The sequence below is a fragment of the Carcharhinus amblyrhynchos genome, chromosome 31 (assembly GCF_965287045.1).
Source record: "Carcharhinus amblyrhynchos chromosome 31, sCarAmb.v2.hapA, whole genome shotgun sequence".
NCBI lineage: Eukaryota > Metazoa > Chordata > Chondrichthyes > Carcharhiniformes > Carcharhinidae > Carcharhinus > Carcharhinus amblyrhynchos.
This window is the reverse complement of record NC_137354.1, coordinates 22578516-22595301: the sequence shown is the minus strand read 5'-3', so window position 1 is coordinate 22595301 and position 16786 is coordinate 22578516.

The window sequence follows — 16786 nt, the reverse complement described above, 5'->3', positions numbered from 1 at the left end:
GTGACCCCACACATTTATCCTGCTAATCCTCCTAACCTATGCATCCCGGGACACTAAGGGGCAATCTAACATGTCCAGTGCACCTAACCCGCACTTCCTTGGGCTGTGGGAGGAAAGCGGAGTACCCAGAGGAAACCCACGCAATTACAGGGAAAGCATGCAGACTCCACACAGACAGTGACCCAAGTGGGAATCGAACTCAGGTTCTGGAGCTGTGAGACAGCAGTGCTAACCACTGTGTCGCAATCATTGTCTGATTTTAGGAAGAAATTAGATATCGCTCCAGGGGCTTAAGGGTTCAAGGGACATGGTGCCAAGGTGGGTCAGATATTGAATTCAATGATCAGCCATTACCAAACTGAGTAGGGGAGCAGGCTCGAGGGGCTGAATGGCCTATTCCTGTTTCTAGTTTCTATGTTTCTACGACATTTGGCCCTTTGAGCCATGATCAATTCATAGGGCTTCGATGGTTTATCTGATGACTAATTACAGTAATATACAATCTAATCACAGAAGTTTAGCTAGTTTATATACTACTATGAGAGGACACAGGTTTAAGGTTCTGGGGAGCAGGTACAGAGGAGATGTCAGGGGTAAGTTTTTCACTCAGAGAGTGGTGAGTGAGTGGAATCGGCTGCCGTCGGTGGTGGTGGTGGAGGCGAACTCGTTGGGGTCTTTGGTGACATTTCTGGATGAGTACATGGGATTTAATGGGATTGAGGGTTATAGATAGGCCTGGTAGGTAGGGATATGATTGGCGCAACGTGTGGGCCGAAGGCCCTGTTAGTGCTGTAGTGTTCTATGTTCTAAAAGGGTTAATTTAGCAAATTCTGGTCATAAATCCTAGTCATGATCCCTATAAATATGGTTCTTGAGTTACTGAATTGGGACGACAACCCTATCCCCACCCTACACTCTCTTCAAACACAGTGGGTGGAATTTTACCATCCTGCCTAATAGGAATCACAGGGTGGGACACAGGCCATGCAAAAGTTTGTTGACCTCAGGTGGGATTTTGGGACAAACAGAGCTGGAAACTCCCGCCTATTTAATCTGATGGGAGAAACAAACATCTGCAGAATACTGAATACATAGGACTGGGATCCACGCTGCAATCTGTATGGGTGGCCTGGTAGCACAGTGGGTTAGCGCTGCTGCTTCACAGCTCCAGGGACCTGGGTTCGATCCCCAGCTCGGGTCACTGTCTGTGTGGAGTTTGCACATTCTCCTCGTGTCTGCGTGGATCTCCTCCCGCACTCCAAAGATGTGTGGGTTAGGTTCAATGGCCATGCTAAAATTGCCCCTTAGTGTCTTGGGATGTGTAGGTTAGAGGGATTAGTGGGTAATTGTGCAGGGGTATGGGGGTGGGATTGTGGTCAGTGCAGGCTCGATGGGCCGAAGGGCCTGTTTCTGCACTGTAGGGTTCTATGGTAATCTAATAGGAACGGGGGAGGCCATTCAGCCCATCAAGCCTGCCCTGCTGTTTAATATGATCATGGCTGATTAGACACTACAATACCTTTTACACCCATAATCAAACAGCATTTTGAATAATAGATATCAGGGGCGCAGATAATGTATCTGCAGAAATTGCATAGCTGGGAGTTATAATCTCTAAACAATGAAGGCATTCGGATGATTGGCATATAATTATTTGACTGCAAATTGTAGAAAAGCATACTTACTTGAAAGAGTCATATTTTCCCATTTTCCACATTCAGCGCCTCTGAGCGAGATAGGCATATTAGTGTCAAATTAGGAAGAATGATTTGGTGTACCATCCCAGTTCAGAAACAAGGAATCATAGAATGATTACAGTGTAGAAGGAGACCAATCACCCTTTGTCTCAATGCTAGCTCTCTGTGGGAGCTACTCGGTTGGTTCCACTCCCCACCTTTTCCCCACAGCCTTGTAAATGTTCATCTATTATCAAATCTCCTTTCAGTTTTCTCTTCTCACAGAGATCAACCTCAGGTTCTCCAATATTGGAAAGAAATTTCTGCGGATGGTGAGGGTGGCAGCTGAGTAGGGGGTAGGCGGGTAGTGTTGTTGATGGGTAGAGTGGCAGCTGAGTAGGGGGTAGGCGGGTAGTGTTGTTGATGGGTAGAGTGGCAGCTGGGTAGGGGTAAGATAGGTGAGGTGGGTACAGTGGGTGAATGGAGGGATGGGTGAGGGGATGGCTGGGTCAGGTTGGGAGGATTGTCAGGTCAGGAGTTTGTCGGGTGGGGGATACAGCAGTGGTCAGTAGTGGGGGGGGAGGAAATTGGGTGGTGAGGACAGGAGGACATTAGGGCGTGCGGAAAAGTGTTGGGGTCAGGATGGTTTCGGATGTCAGGAGCATAGGTTGAGGTTCAAGGTTGGGGGTGGGGGGTAATTGAGTTGCCAGTTGTATCACTACCCAGGAGTTCGACTAGTATTTCTCTGTCTAACATTTCCTGGGTAACTATCCAGGTAAGCAAATCTGAATTGTCCAAAGTCTCCAATTCCCATTCTGAGTCAGGGATTTTTCCAAGATTTCTAGGGAGCAGGAGAATTCGCCATCAAGTTCAACCTTCCCACAAAGTCAATACATTAGGTCATCTGCAGGTGCATCTTGGGGGCGTTCGGTGTGGGTATAAGAACATAATAACATAAGAAATAGGAGCAGGAATCGGCCATCTAGCCCTTCAAGCCTGCCCCGCCATTCGATAAGATCATGGCTGATCTGAAGTGGATCAGTTCCACTTTCCCGCTTTCTCCCCTTAATTCCCTTGTACCATTTCAATGGGCAGAGATTTCCAGAGATTCACCACCCTTTGAGTGAAGAAGTTCCTCCTCAACTCCGATCTAAACTGCGCCCCCCCTTATTTTGAGGCTGTGCCCTCTAGTTCTGCTATCCTTTCTAAGCGGGAAGAATCTCTCTGCCTCTACCCTATCCATCCCCTTCATTATCTTATACTTCTCTATAAGATCCCCCCCTCAGCCTTCTAAACTCCAATGAGTACAGACCCAATCTATTCAGTCTGTCCTCATAGGCCAACCCCCTCATCTCCGGTATCAGCCGAGTGAACCTTCTCTGCACTCTGCACAGTTCATCAGTACGAACTGGTTATGATGATTGGAAGTCAGAAGATCTGGGTCACTGAATGCAGGACACTCGCATTCACCGGTCTGGTCTAATTCAACACAGCTCGGCAAGTGAAAGGCCTCGATTAGTAGTGGGCAGTTCAATCATTACTTGCTCTGACTTGTTCTCAAGTGTTTTTGCTACAGTGATGAATCACTGAATTGTTGTTCCAGCATGTCCAAGCTGTGAATGGCATCATCTCCTTATGTGCTCCCCATGCAACCAAGGGAGCCAATGCACGATTGGCAGGGAGGTCCACAGAACTGGCAGCTCATAGTGTCGTTATTGGTGCTTGTGCAAACCTCTGAAGCTGTGTGGCCACCTCCGGCCTTCCTCTACCCAGGTCAGAGTTTGGCAGATGGTCCTCAAACCTCCTTCAACCCTCAGATAATCCCAGGGCATACCCCCTCCACCCACAATTTAAGAATCTATTTCAAATATTCATCATTCTCTGTGTGAAAAAGACTCACCTGATATCATCAGCTTAAATCTGTTGTCTTAAACGACTACAATTCAGATTAAAATAGCGTTCTGGATTAATATCTTCGATTCAGGTACCAAGTTGATAAGCCACTAAAAGTTTTTGACATGGTGTACTCCTCCTGCTCCAAGCCACCATCCCTTTAAGAATGCAGAAAGCAGCTTCTCACTTGGCCTTTGATGACCTTGATTCCTGTTACACAGAGACCAGGATAACCTAGTTGGGTCTGGTGTTACAAGGGCGACAAGGTGGCTCAGTGGGCTAGCACTGCTCTGACACAAAGCCAGAGACATGGGTTCGATTCCCAGCTTGGGGTCACTGTCTGTGTGGAGACTGCACATTCTCCCCATGTCTGTGTGGGTTTCCTCTGGGTGTTCCAGTTTCCTCCCACAGTCTGAAAGATCATAGAATCCTACAGTTCAGAAAGAGACCCTTCAGCCCATCAAGTCTGCACCAACCACAATCCCACCCAGGCCCTACCCCCATATCTCTACATATTATACCCACTAATCCCTCTAATCTATGCATCCCTGGACACTAAGGGGCAATTTCTTAGCATGGCCAATCAACCTAACCTGCACATCTTTGGACTGTGGGAGGAAACCAAAGTGCCCAGAGGAAACCCACACAGACACGAGGAGAATGTGCAAACTCCACACAGACAGTGACCCGAGCTGGGAATCGAACTCAGGACTCTGGAGCTGTGAAGCAGCAGTGCTAACCCACTGTGCTAACGTGCCACCCCTGATATCTGAAAGATATGCTGGTTAGGTGCAGCGGCCGTGCTAAATTCTCCCTCAGTGCACTCAGGCACTGGAGTGTGGCGACTAGATTTTCACAGTAACTTCATTGCAGTGTTAATGTAAGCTTACTTGTGACATTAATAAATAAACTTAAAAAAACAGTGATATCATCGAGACAAGACATTGTAATTGAAGTGAAGCCCATGATCCACTGGGTGACCTTCCCATACCTGAAGTAAAATTGGCAAAACTTTGATTTGATTTATTATTGTCGCATGTATTGGTGCTCTTGCATGCTGTTCACACAAGACATACCATTCATAAAATATATAGGAGAGTAGGAAAGGGGAGGGTGCAGAATATAGTGTTACAATCATAGCCAGGATGTAGAGAAAGATCAGCTTAATTTTTGGTAGGGCTATTTAACAGTCTGATGGCAGTAGGGAAGAAGCTGTTCTTGAGTCGGTTGGCTATTGTACCTTTTTCCTGACGGAAGAAGGTGGAAGAGAGCATACCTGGCGATTATGCTGGCTGTCTTTCCGAGGCAGCAGGAAGTGTAGACAGAGTCAATGGATGGGAGGCTGGTTTGCGCGATGGACTGGGCTTTGTTTACGACCCTTTGTAGTTTCTTGCAGTCTTGGTCAGAGCAGGAGCCCATTCCAAGCTGTGATACATCTGGAAAGGATGATTTCTATGGTGCGTCTGTAAAAGTTGGTGTGAGTCGTAGCGGACATGCCAAATTTCCTTAGCCTCCTGAGAAAGTAGAGGCGTTGGTGAGCTTTCTTATCTATAGCATCATCGTGGAGGGACCAGGACAGGTTGTTGATGATCTGGACACTAAGAACTTTGGAACTCTTGACGATTTCAACTTCACCTCCATTGATGTCGACAAGGGCATGTCCTCCACCAAGTTTCCTGAAGTCAATGACCCCCAGGAATTTGTTGGGAACATGGCACAGAACTATGTCACTATTGTATTGCCCTTCCCAAGTATAACTTACTCACGCCTGCCTCCAACAGGTGTTGGGAGTGCTGTTCAAGGTTCCAATGGGTTTGTCGATGGCTACTGTCGGGGCTGGCTGGGATTCGAGTCCAAAAGGTGGGTTCAGGGAGCCGGAGCAATCAGCCGCCCTGGCTAAGATCAACCTCCCATCTTTCTCCCTGCCTCTCCTCAAGGACTGGATTCCCTCTTGGAGTAGCAGTCAGCCTATAGCACTGTGCCCAAATGGTCATTATTCATCTGTGAGTTTTGACAGTGCACTCTTAAGGTTACAGTCTCAAAAGATAACACACATTTTTCACCACAGATATCTCTGGTTGAGCAAGGCTGTCTGCGCTGTAATGATGCTGAAAGCACTGCTTCTGTGCTGTGCATGGCCAGCAGGAGTAAGTGACACTGCCACTCAATGCTTAACAGAAGGAAATCCAGCTGCAGAGACAGATTATATAGCCTAATTCTTTTGCACTGCCTGCATAGACCGCTGAAAATTAAGGGGGAAATTTAATAGGGATGTTCAAAATTATGAAAGCTTTTGATAGAGTAAATAGAGAGAAATGGTTCCCACTCATTGGAGATTGGTAAGCAGTGGATACAAATCTAAGGTAATTGACAAAACACTCGGAGGAGAGATGAGAATCTGTTTATGCAGCAACTTGTTACATTCCATAATGTACTGCCTGAATGAGTGCTGGAGGCAGATTCAGTCGTTTAAAATTTATTTATTAGTATCACAAGTAGGTTTTTTTTTAAACGTGATGGTACAATTTCTGGTATTGTACCAGCCAGTGGCGCAGTGGTTAGCACCGCTGCCTCACATCACCAGGGATCTGGGTTCAATTCCTGGCTTGGATCACTGTCTGTGCACATTCTCCTCATGACCGCATGGGCTTGCTAACCTTCGATGGCCCCCAGCTGAAATAATGCCTGGCTTTTAAAATTCTTACCCCTGTTTTCGAATCTCTCCATGGTCTCTGAATTTCTGCACATGGTCACCCTCTCTGGCTCTGTCGAATCATCCTTAATTTTAGGTGGTTCCCTATTGGTAGCCGTGCCTTCAGCTGTCCGGATGCTAAGCTCCAGAATTCCCTCCTTCATCCTGTCCCCCTTTCAGGAAACCTACATCTTTGATGAAGCTTTCAAAGAGTCGTCCTCATAGTTCATGTGGCTCAGTCTGATATGTTGCTTTATAATGGCCTCTGTAAAACATTTTGGAGTACTCAATTACATCAAAGGTGCTACATAAATGCATGTTCTTTTCTGCATGCATAATGAAGTTGTAAGCTGAATGGTGCACTTGACAAATAGGCTTTTGATTTGATTTGGTTTGTCATCGTCACATGTATTGGTACACAGTGAAAAGTATTGTTTCTTGCGCGCTGTACAGACAAAGCATACCATTCATAGGGTACATCGGGGACAAGGGAAGGCGAGGATGCAGAATGTTATGTTAGTCATAGCTAGAGAAGGATCAATGAATTGTGAGGTAGGTTCATTCAAAGGTCTGATGGCAGCAATGAATAAGTCAGGTGGGATGTGTTCTCAGACTTTTGTAAATTTTCCCCCAACGGGAGAAGGTGGAAGAGAGAATGTCCGGGGTGCTTGATTACACAAGGATCGGGGTTTGGTGAAAATGGAATTTTCAATGACCTCAGGCCCTCGGAGGATAGGCTTTAAGAGACTGGCCAGGAGCCTGGTGAAATGGTCAAGTCCAAAGCTGGCAGTGACACATAGGAGAATATCAGAAGCACCAGGAAGGACTCAGGTTGAACCTCTGGGACAAAGGAGGAGGATAAAATCAGATGCTATGTTAGACAGGAATTGGGAGGGCAAGATCAGGCTCGATTGTGAAATATCGGCAATCCAACAATTATCCAAAACCCACCAGGAATGCAAGAGCAGGAACAGGTCATTCAATCTTTCTTGCCTTCTTCACCATTCAAACAGTGGCACAATGGTTAGCACTGCTGCCTCACTGCACCAGGGACATGGGTTTGATTCCCGGCTTGGGTCACTGCCTGTGCGGAGTCTACACATTCTTCCCGTGTTTCTTCCGGGCGCTCCGGTTTCCTCCCACAGTCTGAAAGATGTGCTGGTCCGATGCATTGGCCATGCTAAGTTCTCCCTTACAGTACCCGAACAGGCGCCGGAGTGTGGCGACTAGGGGATTTTCACAGTAACTTCATTGCAGTGTTAATGTAAACCCATTTGTGACACTAATAAATAAACTTTAACTTAAGGTTAAACTTTGATCATGTCCCCACCATTACTTCATGGTTATTGATATCATATCTAATTAAACAATGATGGATCTCAGTTCTGGCATTTTCCCAACATTTATTGCCTTTTGGGGGAGACTTCCAGATTTCAACTGGCAAAAAAAAGACGTTTTGTAGAAGTTTTTTGTCTTGCACTCATCAGGACAATGGCATTTCTGATCAGCATAAGATGAAAAGCTTGGACAAAATGGGCGAGATTTTCCTTCCTTTCTGTGGTGGTGCTACTGCTACTTCACTCGCTGGCAGTGGGATCATATAGTCCCACCATTGACAACGGGGTATCCCATTGAATGCACCCTTTGCCACCAGGAAATCCACGGTAGAAGTGCGTCATTGGCAGCAGGACCATGAGTTCCCATCGGGGTAAACAGCCTCAAGACTTTGGCAAGATTTTGCCATATGTCCTTTTTCAGCAATACTCAAGCCTTTTTAAACCAAATTATTATTTCTATTTAAGTGGAAAAGTTACGCCTGATTTTGGTTGCTGGTGGCATGGTGATGCAATGGTTAGACTGCTGCCTCACAGCGCCAGGGTTCGATTCCCAGCTTGGGTCACTGTCTGTGTGGAGCCTGCACATTCTCCCTGTGTCCACGTGGGTTTCCTCCGGGTGCTCTGATTTCCTCCCACAGTCTGAAAAACGTGCATTAGATGCATTGGCCATGCTAAATTCTCCCTCAGTGTACCCAAACAGGTGCTGGAGTGTGGCAACTAGGGGATTTTTACAGTAACTTCATTGCAGTGTTAATGTAAGTCTATTTGTGACACAAATATATAAAGTTTAACTTTTAAAAATCCCTAGTTTTAATATTATGTCCCTTCATTCTGGGTTGCTGCTGAAGGAAATACTTGCTTTGATTTATTGTTACATGTATTAACATACATTGTTTCTTGTGTGCTATAGAGACAAGGCATACCATTCATAGAGAAAGAAAGGAGAGAGTGCAGAATATAGTGTACAATCATAGCCAGTGTGTAGAGAAAGATCAATTTAGCATGAGGTAGGTCCATTCGAGAAATACCTCCTCAGTAGCCTGTCAAATTCAACCTGCCCCCAGTCCAATGCCTAATGTCAGGAAGGAAACCAAGAGGTTTTGTGAAAAGTTAGAAGTTCACTTGCATTGGGGGATGTAAAAATCAGGTTGGATTATTCAGCATGGCTGTCTCTCACCTCTCTGAAACAGCCAGCAGTGTCAACCTGCTTCTTGTAGTTCACTTCACAGGGATCAAGAAAACTCACCCCCGCTGGACAAGGCATGAATCAAATTGCTAACACTGGGACTAGCAGCATCAACCATGCAAAAGTCAACTGCCTCAGGGCATGTGGTGAACTGGCAATAGTGACAGCAGAAAGAGAATAGAGTAATTGTCAATATCTATCATATAAACAGGGGTTCAGAAATTGAGTTGCAACCATTCTTGGTCACTTGAGTGGGGGAAGGTGGATGATGGCACACAGCTTCGGTTCTGAATGCTGAGGCACAATGATCTCTGGAGGCTTGTACTTTGGATCACACCTCTAACAAAGTGTCAAAGGCCCTCTGATGAAGAGAAGTCCAAGCTTTAGGCCATTGCAACAGAACTCAGGTAAGTGTTGGAGGTTGGGACTGGGTTCTGTAAGGGGGATTGTGGGGCAGCATTGTGACACAGTGGTTAGCACTGCTGCCTTACAGCGCTAGGGACCCGGGTTCAATTCCAACCTCAGGTCACTGTCTGTGTGGAGTTTGCACATTTTTCCCGTGTCTCATAGAACCCTACAGTGCAGAAAGAGGCCCTTCGGCCCATCGAATCAGCACCGAACACAATCCCACCCAGGCCCTACCCCCATATCTTTACATATTATACCCAATAATCCCCCTAACCTACGCATCTCTGGACATGCAATTTCTTAGCATGGCCAATCAACCTAACCCGCACATCTTTGGACTGTGGGAGGAAACCGGAGCACCTGGAGGAAACCCACGCAGGCACAAGGACAATGTGCAAACTCCACACAGACAGTGACCGGAGCTGGGAATTGAACCCAGGACCCTGGAGCTGTGAAACAGCAGTGCTAACCCACTGTGCTACTGTGCCGCCCATGTGTGTGGGTTACCTCCGGTTGTTCCAATGTACCCCCACACTCCAAAGATGTGTAGGTTAGGCAGATTGGCCATAGTAAATTGCTCCTTAGTGTCCAAAGATGTGCAAGTTAGGTGGATTGGCCATGCTAAATTGTGCCTTAGTGTCCAAAGATGTGTAGATTAGGTGGATTGGCCATGTTAAATTGTCCCTTAGTGTCCAAAGATGTGTAGATTAGGTGGAATGGCCATAGTAAATTGCTCCTTAGTGTCCAAAGATGTGCAGGTTAGGTGGGTTGGCCATGCTAAATTGCTCCTTAGCATCCAAAGATGTGTAGATTAGGTGGATTGGCCATAGTAAATTGCTCCTTAGTGTCTAAAGATGTGCGGGCTAGGCAGATTAGCCATGCTAACTCGCTGCCTTAGTGTCCAAAGATGTGCAGATTAGGTGGATTAACGATAGTAAATGCACAGAGTTACAGGAATAGGGTGGGGGAGAGGGCCTGGGTCAGAGAGTGGGTGTAGAACTGATGGTCTGAATGGCATCTTTCTGCACTGTAGGGATTCTATGAATCCAAGGCTGGAATTGAACCTGGGTCTCTGGCACTGTGAGGCAGCAATGCCAAACACTGTGCCACCAATTACGGTTATCACCGGTGTTTGATATTTCCACTGCGTCTAATATTCCCTACAAAATACACTGCAAATATTCTGGGGCTACCGGTCCTTAAAATATATGCAAGATCTGATAATTAATTTGCTTTCCCTTTGCAAATGTATTCCTTAACAACTCAGGTTATTATTTATTTGCTGGCATCAGGCGAATTAAAACTGTCATGTTAATTCGAGCCACGGGCTGCGTTGCTTAAAGCTGTTTCAATGTGACTTTAGTCTGTCAATGCAAGTTTCGCTCGGAACTTCTACAGATCTGACCCTCTCAAGTCTTTGGACTTTAATATGCAAATAAATGGCAGTGTAAAGTAACCCATATCTACTGATTCAAGGCGCTGTGATGATTTTGATTACATTTCCAGGTCTTTTTGGATGCAGTTTGAACCCTTCAGTGTGTTACGACCTTGCAGCACGTAGGTTTCTTTTTAACAAACATTATTACAGGGGTATGCAACCTCATGCCGTGAGCACTGAGCGGTGTCAGAAGGACCAGAATATAACATCGCCATCCGACGCTGTGTCATTGTAACTCAATAGCTATGATAATGTTAAGTTGTCTCAAGAAACATTTATATATCGTGTTAACCTTTGCTGACAGCATGGTAGCTGGGGACAGATGTTTGAGGTTATAGAAAAAGCTTGACATGAAGCCTACTTTATATCCCAGTGGTGCCATTATGGAAACACTAACTTGCCCTGGGGCACTGTGCTGTGTAAACAAACCCAGACACTTGGAAAGCATGGCAAGTCTTTCAGGTTGCAAGTTTCCAAGACCTGCTTACAGTGCTTACTAAAGTCGAAAACAAGTTATTTGCATTTACTTAGCATCGGCTTGTCTCATTTGTTGCATTAAATCAAATTCAGTTCGTCACTGCAGCTAAGGTAATTTAAGCATGTCTTTCTGATAATTAAACGAAAATTCCTCTCCCCTTTTAGTTCCATCAATCTTCTGTCTAAAGGAAGGGAGCGGACCTGACATTTCCTATTGAGGCACTTAATTGATTTGAGAACACCACTTGCCTCGTTTCTTTGTACTGAGTTTAATATTCTTCGAGAGGTTTGAGCTTTGTCCCACAGCTGAGAGCAGGTGAAGGTAATGTCGCCACTTGCTCGTCCCCTTGTTGAGTGTGTGGGGAGTGGATCCATGTGTTGGCGTTGGTCCCCCTGATGATTCGCCGGTACACATTAGTAGCTTGCATTGAAAACTTGAATGCAAATTGGTTAAACTCTTGGATGGCATTGACGGGAGCAATCAAAGTCAGAGGAAGTCGCCAGGCACATCAAAGAATTAAATATTATGGGTGGAATTTTCTGGCTACGCTCGCTTGCATTGGTCATGCTAAGTTGCCCCTTAGTGCCCCAAGATGTGTAGATTAGGTGAATTGGCCATGCTAAATTGCCTCTTTGTGCCTCAAGATGTGTAGGTTAGGTGGATTGGCCATGCTAAATTGCCCCTTAGTGCCCCAAGATGTGTAGATTAGGTGAATTGGCCATGCTAAATTGCCCCTTTGTACCCCAAGAAGTGTAGGTTAGGTGAATTGGCCATGCTAAATTGTCCCTTAATGTCCAAAGATGTGCAGTTTAGGTGGATTGGCTATGGTAAATTGTCCCTTAATGTCCAAAGATGTGCAGGTTATGTGGATTGGCCATGCTAAATTGCCCCTTAATGTCCAAAGATGTGTAGATTAGGTGGATTGGCCATACTAAATTACCCCTTAGTGCCCACAGATGTGCATGTTTGGGGGATTAGCAGAGTAAATATGTGGGATTACGAGGATAGGGCCTGGGTGGGATTGTTGTCAGTGCAAATTCAATGGGCCGAATGGCTTCCTTCTGCACAGTAGGGATTTTAAGAAGTAATAGGTTTAAATTGTAAAATGGCAATTTAATCGTGATGTTAAGGAAAACTCCCTGACACGGTGGAAGGCTCTTCCCGATTAGATTATGAATATGTTAACTCTAGATTATTTTGAGCTCCAGATCATTTGTGACTTGGAAATTAGTTCTCATTTCCTAAGAAGATGAATACAGTTGCCCTTCTGTTCGCTTTATCACTGCTGTCAGAGTTACTGGATGACCCATTGCCAGAGGCAGGTATAAAAGGCACAGTGCCTTCCTTTAGACTTGTTTCTCATTCTTCACGTTATCTGGTCAAGGCCGCCATGGGACAACTCATCAATTTTTTTTCTAAAGTAAAGTCCCCACTTTACTATTGAGCATGTCACTACAACATGGCCTGAAGAACAGCAGGAAGAACGCTTCCAATGATTTTCCAAGCATAGGGATATAGGCAGCATTTTAATTTTACAGGGTCTTCCGATGAGTCAATCTCTTCTTCGTAAGGCTTTTATAAAAAACTCTTTCATGGGCGTCACTAGCTGGGCCAGCGTTCATTGCCCATCCATAATTCCCTTGAGTGGGGCCTTTAAGAGTCAACCACAATATCTTTAGTCACATGTAGGCCAGACTGGGTAAAGTCAGCAGATTTAGGGTGTCGAAATTTGCTGATGACACCAAGATTGGAGGAAAGGCAAATTGTGCGGAGGGTGTGGAGAGTCTGCAGAAGGATCTGGATAGGCTGGGCGAATGGGCCAGGAAATGGCAAATGGAATTTAATGTTGGCAAGTGCGAGGTGGTCCACTTTGGTAGGAATAATGGTAGGAAGGATTATCACTTACGTGGCGAAAAACTGCAGCAGGCGACGGTGCAGAGGGACCTCGGGGTCCTTGTGCATGAGTCGCAAAAACCCAGCTTGCAGGTGCAGCAGGTGGTCAGGAAGGCAAATGGGATGCTGGCCTTCATAGCGAGGGGGATTGAATATAAAAGTAGGGAGGTCTTGCTGCGGCTGTATAGGGCATTGGTGAGGCCGCAGCTGGAGTACTGTGTGCGGTTTTGGGCGCCGTACTTACGCAAGGATATTTTGGCCTTGGAGGGAGTGCAGAGGAGGTTTACTAAGCTGATGCCGGACTTGAGGGGGTTGACCTACGAGGAGAGGCTGAATAAACTAGGCTTGTACTCGTTAGAGTTTAGAAGAATGAGGGGAGATCTCATTGAGACGTATAAGATGATGAATGGGATGGATAGGATAGAGGTGGAGAGACTCGTCCCGCTCAGAAAGGATAATAGGACTAGGGGGCACAGCCTCAAGATGAAGGGGGTGCGGTTTAGAACGGAGTTGAGGAGGAACTTCTTCACTCAAAGGGTGGTGAATCTCTGGAATTCTCTGCCCGTTGAAGTGGTGGAGGCTGCCTCGCTAAATATTTTTAAGACACGGGTTGATGGGTTTTTGATAAGAGAGGGGATTAAGGGTTATGGGGAGAGGGCGGGAATGTGGAACTGAGCCACGACAGATCAGCCATGATCTTATTGAATGGCGGGGCAGGCTCGAAGGGCTAGATGGCCTACTCCTGCTCCTATTTCTAATGTTCTTATGTTCTTATGTTCCTTCCCTAAATGACATTACCAAAACAGATGGGTTTTTATGACAATTGCCAATGGTTTCATGGTCATCAGTAGACTTTGAATTCAAATTTCACCATCTGCCAAGGTGGGGTTTGAACCTGGGTCCCTAAAGCATTACACTGAGTTTTGTAAATATTAGTCAGTACTACTATGCCATCCCCTCTCCCTTGTTAATCCTGCAGTCAAGCCATGTTAATGTTTTCCTCAGTCCAACGTGAGAAAATCCTAACTCTCCTAAAATCCAGAAAGTTATCAATGGTAAAGAGTTCTATGTAGCTGTGTTGGAAACTGTCACTTTGTTTCTAAGATGGTAATCGGAAATGGCTAATTACCATTTCCACATGAATAGATGGGTAGTATGTTTCCCATTGCTATGGAAGGAGAGAAGAGAAAGTATTTTCAGATCAGGCTACAAGCTTCCCTATAAATCCAGAGATATCACAGGCAGAAGGGCAGTTGTGGTCTTGATTTTGGGCGATTTACAGCAAAACTGAAAGCAGACAGCAAATAAAGAGATGTTGGCCAGGCCTGCACCTTAAGCAGAGAAATTGCCAACGCTACTGTTCCTCACACGGAATGTGGATGGGACCTCAGGCTAGGTTTGAAACTCAGGTTTGTGAGGAGTTATAACAAGGCTGGAGGATTTGTCCAGCTGGAGCCGGAGGGAGAATCCCCAGGAAAACTTTCATCGTGGAAGATGGCAGTGAGAAGGGAAAGGAACGGAAGTAAAACTCTCGGGAGCTGCAAAACACATTGGATTTATTCCACATGAAGTAAATACCTGCTTAAGAGACCAAGAAACACGTTAAGGTAGGGGTTTTGGTTGTCAGTGAAAGCAGGAAGGGGCAATGACTCTTCAATTCTCAAAGTTGTCTTTGGAAAGGAAATAGTGTTTAATTAAAAATGTTTTGCCTTTAGTCATGAAGAGAGTAAAAGTTGTTTATAAATATGAAATCTCAATGTGTCATCCTTTCCAATAATAATTAGGGGCTTGAGTTTCTCTTTTGAATGTTGTCAGTCTTGAGGGAAATTGTAACGAGTGCATCACTGCTTCTCTTTTGGGTTACGGATGTTTGAATGTTGTCCACAAATTGTCTGTATGCCTGTGATATGTTGTTCAAATTCTCCACGAACTGTGCTCAATGGCAAAAACATTCCCATTGTGGCACAACTATTTCACAGCGCTAGGGACCCAGTTTGATTCCAGGCTTGGGTGCGGAGTCTGCATGTTCTCCCCATGGGTTTCCTCCAGATGCTCTGGTTTACTCCCACGGTCTGAAAGACGTGTTGGTTAGAACAAAGAACAACATAGCAGGGGAAACAGGCTCCTCGGCCCAATGAGCCCGCACTGCCATTTCAACTTTGTGAGTCCCCTCCCCACCCATGACCCTTGTCTATGCTTATGGCACTCCACATTGGAAACCAGATTGAGGGAAGACTAATTTCGGGACAATTTATTACCACCAATCAGCCTAAGAGCACATCTTTGGGGTGTGGGAGGAAACCGGAGCACCCGGAGAAAACCCACACAAGCACAGGGAGAATGCGCAAACTCCCACAGACACCGGCCCAAATCCATGTATCTGCACGGCAAACAGTGATAGTCACTGAGCTGTTGTGTTGCCCAGCATCTGGTCCAGTTTAAGCGTACACTAACGACGTGATGCATTAGGCTACTCTCAAAACATCCAAGAGCAGCCCTCGCACGACCCACCGTGTGTATGCCCCTTGTTGGACAACAAGGCGGACCGAATCACCTGTGGTTAGGTGCATTGGCCATGCTAAATTCTCCCTCAGTGTGCCCGAATAGGCACCAGAGTGTGACGACTAGGGGATTTTCACAGTACCTTCATTGCAGTGTTAATGTAAACCTACTTGTGACACTAATAAATAAACTCAAACAATAGTTTAAGCTACGAAGAGAATTGTCTTGCCAGGGATCACAATGCCAGGGGTTCTGGATTCCCAGTAACATGGCTTGTGTCCGAATATCAGGCTCAGTGGATAGATTCTGACCTAAGGGAGGCACAATGGTATTGTTGTTGATCTAGTAATCCAGCACATCAGATGTACAAGTTTCAATTATCACTTCAAACATTCTACAAATTCAAAAGTATCCCAATGTAGTCTACTTTTTGGTACAGTGTATTTACAAATACTCATCACAGTGAGTGATTCACTCCACTCTTTCTGTTCATTACTTTGACACAAATGCCCATCAAATACTTATTTTCAGGTGTCCATTTTTAAAGAAACAGATATGTGATAAGTGCTGATGGTGGAGGACCTGGCTATAGCTGCCGGGTTTGAACCCCACCACAGCAAATGGTGGAATTTGAATTCAATGTACAAAACTAGAATTAGTAATCTGATACTGACCATGAAGCCATTGTCGATTGTCATAAAAACCTTTCGGGAAGGAAATCTGCCTTCCTTACCCGGTCTGGCCCACACGTGACTCCAGAGCCACAGCAATGTGGTTGACTCTTTAATGCCCTCAAGGATGGGCAACAAATGCTGGTCCAGCCAGCAATGCCTTCAGCCCAGGATTGAATAAAAAATATTTAATAGCTGGGGTGCTACAGTTGAGTTTGGTGCCCCAATCCATGGGAGGGGGAGGGAGGGCAATCGTTGGCCAATAGCCCACTGCTGTAAGATGTGTATATGTTGGATGAGAAGAGGAATGGGCTTCGTTATGTGGTTCATTCAAGTCAAAGAGTTTGCCAACAGTCTATAGGTAGACTTACATATGCAGAATGTGGAGTAGGATGTTCTATTTTAATTAAACCTTTCCCAAATTGATAAGGTTGTTAAGAAGGCGTACGGTGTGTTAGCTTTTATTGGTAGAGGGATTGAATTTCGGAGCCGTGAGGTCATGTTGCAACTGTACAAAACTCTGGTGCGGCCGCACTTGGAGTATTGCGTACAGTTCTGGTTGCCGCATTATAAGAAAGATGTGGAGGCATTGGAAAGGGTGCGGAGGAGGTT